Here is a 3,294-nt window from a genome sequence, read left to right on the forward strand (position 1 = left end):
TCCGAGTGGAGGTCCCGTGGCCAGAAGCGGCTAGACCAGGGATGTGGAGGCGATCCCATTAGACCCATCAGGAGGAAACCTCACACGGAGTCTTAAGATTGGCAGCCGTGCTAGTCAGTTAGGTGGCTGTCCCGTGCCCATGACAGACGACTTTGTATAAGAACAGCAGTAAAGAGAGGGCATCAAGTTTCTGGGTCTTATTACCATCCCAGCCAGGGGACTCCCTTCCAGCCAAAAGGCAGGCCTTTTCCTCCCCATAGAGTAGCCACGGGCTGGAGGATTGCAGCCTGACCTATCGACATGAAAGGGTTCCAATAAGACCGTACTTCTTGAAGAGTCCCTGAAAGGAGAGGAAAGGAAGTTCTCACCAATTTTGCACCAAAGCTCAGAGTCCAGATGAAAAGACTCAAAGCCCAACGTTCGGGCACCATATGATGAGGTTGTGGAATACAGGTGAGGTTCAGTGGGGTGGAGTCCGGGGCCGACGACCAAGAAAGAACTCCCAACTTGTGCCTTGTGTGCAGCCAGACTTCTGTTCCCTCATCACAGCCCACTGACAGGTAGTTAAAACAAGTGGGGTGATCTTCCTCCAGGAACTCAGCTGCCTCAATATTGATACCTTGCTAAGGGCAAAAGGCAACCTTGGCTTGACATGAGCCCGACCACCAGGATCCTGCAAGTCTTCTTCTACATATAAAAATCCCCTTAGAAACTTCCTTTACCTCTGCCAATCCCCAAGATACATGTTAGCAATCATCCTCTGAACATATGGCCCACTGATACACATCTGAAGGGTCTCATGACTTAAGGTTTCACTAGACAGTAGTAAATGACCCCTCAAGGTCCTGCAAACCTTGCCTCCAAATTCCTAAGAGACTTCCACTATCCCTAACCCCATCCCGACTTGAAAGCACAGAATCAGTCACTCCTCACAATCTCAATGCAGCTCTTTCTGCCCAAGAGTTCTGTTCCTGTGCTTTAATAAAACCACCTTTTTTTTAAAAGATTTTATTTATTTATTTGACAGAGAGAGATAGAGACAGCCAGTGAGAGAGGGAACACAAGCGGGGGGTGGGGGGGTGGGAGACGAAGAAGCAGGCTTCCAGCAGAGGAGCCTGATGTGGGGCTCCATCCCAGAACACCGGGATCACGCCCTGATCCGAAGGCAGACGCTTAATGACTGTGCCACCCAGGCGCCCCTAAAACCATCTCTTTTGCACCAAAGACATCTCAAGAATTCTGTTTGCTCCTGGACCCCAACATTTTGTTGCAGAAAAATAAGAATCAGGCCGGCAAGAGACCAAGTGACACTCGGAGAAGTAGGAGAACTCGGATTTATTTTGCGCCGGCGGACCCACATGAGCTCGTGCTCCAAATTCTGGGCCCCGGGCAATGGGGTTATAGGGCTCTTATAGGGAAGTGCAGGCAGTCAGGCTCCAAGGGCTATGCTGACGGCTGGTAGGTGGGTTGAAACGGGGGGAGTGGGGGCTGCTTCAGGCGGGAACAGTAGCACAGAGAGCCTGTGGCTGCTGATCCCTTGCTCCCAGCAGGGTTTCTGGTTATCTCTAGCTTCTTGTTAGTAACTTTCTGTCTTCCGGGGCCTCCTGGCCTGAGCCTGCTCGGGTCCATTTTCCTCTTCAATCTGAGCAGATGTAATTCCCATGGTATATCAGTTTTTTATGCCATTCTCTATAAAAAGGGCCCTTGGAAGGGATGGCTGGCTCTAGGAGCTGAAACAGTGACTGCAGGAGCCAGGATAATCCTGAAATATCAGAAAATGAGTAAGTACCAATCATGGAAATCCACCAAGTTGGAATTATGTCAAGGGAAACAGGAGATGACACAGAAGAGCCACAGCGGGACTAAACTGATCCACTACACAGCCTACTGCTGGAATAAAACCAAAGCCATACCCAGGGTTCACGGTGGTAAAAATAACTTATCACATAGACTTTTTTTTTGTAATGAGTAGAAAACAATGCACAAGAATTCCAACTGCTTGATGTAGACACTCAGCACCCACCACAGAGGTGGAGCTAGATCCACAGAACATCTGACCTTTCCTCCTGGACACTGTCAAGGTCACTGAAACAAGGCACATCCCAGCACAGAGGTGGAGCTAGATCCACAGAACATCTGACCTTTCCTCCTGGACACTGTCAAGGTCACGGAAACAAGGCACATCCCAGCACAGAGGTGGAGCTAGATCCACAGAACATCTGACCTTTCCTGGACACTGTCAAGGTCACTGAAACAAGGCACATCTCAGAAACTGTCAGAGCCAAGAACAGCCTGAAGAAACGTGATGACCACCTGCCATGTGCTGCCCCACATGGGACCCTGGAGCAGAAAAGGCAGAACAGAGGGAAACCGGACACAATCTGACCTTCAGATAGTACTAAGTTATCAATCTCGGTTCATTAACTGTGATGATTCTGGAAAAAATAGAATAGAGATTCAAAGCTGAACAAGAGCGGGGCATCTGGGTGGCTCAACAGGTTAAGCGTTCGACTCTTGATCTCAGCTAAGGTCTTGATCTGAGGGTCCTGACTTTAAGCCCTGTGTTGCCAATTTTACTTCAAATAACATTTTTAAAAATTCTAAAAATCAAATAAGAGAACACTGGAAGCCAAGAGGAAATGGGTAATTTCTAAATAAAAATGCATATAAACTAAATGGACCCTGATATAAGGAAGATAGAAACAGACGAAGGAGCATGAAAAGGTCACGGTAAGGCTTAGAAATGTCCCATTGGAAAACTCTCCCAGAAACAGATGGGTTCATAGGAAATACCTGAGTGTTCTGATGATCTTATCAAAGCTTAATGTATTTATAGAGTTCATCGAATGGAGGATCCCAGTGAAATGTGCTGCCAATTCAACCGTGACTTTCTGAACAAAAGAAAAAAAAACGGTTGATGAGTTTCCTTCCATTCCAAAAAGAAAAGTTAATTTTTAAACAATTCAGGTTTGGTGTAAATAATCTAATCAAACATAAATCACGTTGCCGTTTTAACACACCTACTTCTCCACGTGCATCCACCTGTCAACACGGAGCAGAGAGGACCTCGCATCGGGCCCAGGGTGGCCAGGCCACCGGCCCCACACGCACCTGCTCCAGCCCCACGCACACTTACAGCCAGATGTTCTCGGTGCTTCTCTTCTCCAAGAAGCAGAATCCGTGAAAAGCACTATGGCGTGCCATGGTTATGAAGGGCCAAAGCCCTGACGAAGGGACACTTCTGTAAGATACGTCCTGCTGAAATGCTACAGGAGAAAGCAAAAAATAAAGCTG

At 47.8% G+C, this 3,294-nt stretch overlaps 1 long non-coding RNA gene across 1 annotated transcript in view; it reads right to left on the reverse strand.

Annotated features, from left to right (window-relative positions):
* Positions 1–3,268, reverse strand: part of LOC103669918 — a 6,091-nt gene extending 2,823 nt beyond the window's left edge. The window contains exons 1-2 of the long non-coding RNA XR_005835894.1: positions 3,137–3,268; positions 2,794–2,891 (exon numbers count right to left, since the gene is read on the reverse strand). This is a non-coding gene — a long non-coding RNA (uncharacterized LOC103669918). The remainder of the gene's footprint in view (positions 1–2,793; positions 2,892–3,136) is intronic.
* Positions 3,269–3,294: the final 26 nt, after the last annotated feature.

Source organism: Ursus maritimus, unplaced genomic scaffold (assembly GCF_017311325.1).
Source record: "Ursus maritimus isolate PB19 unplaced genomic scaffold, ASM1731132v1 scaffold_2, whole genome shotgun sequence".
In the NCBI taxonomy this organism is placed as follows: domain Eukaryota; kingdom Metazoa; phylum Chordata; class Mammalia; order Carnivora; family Ursidae; genus Ursus; species Ursus maritimus.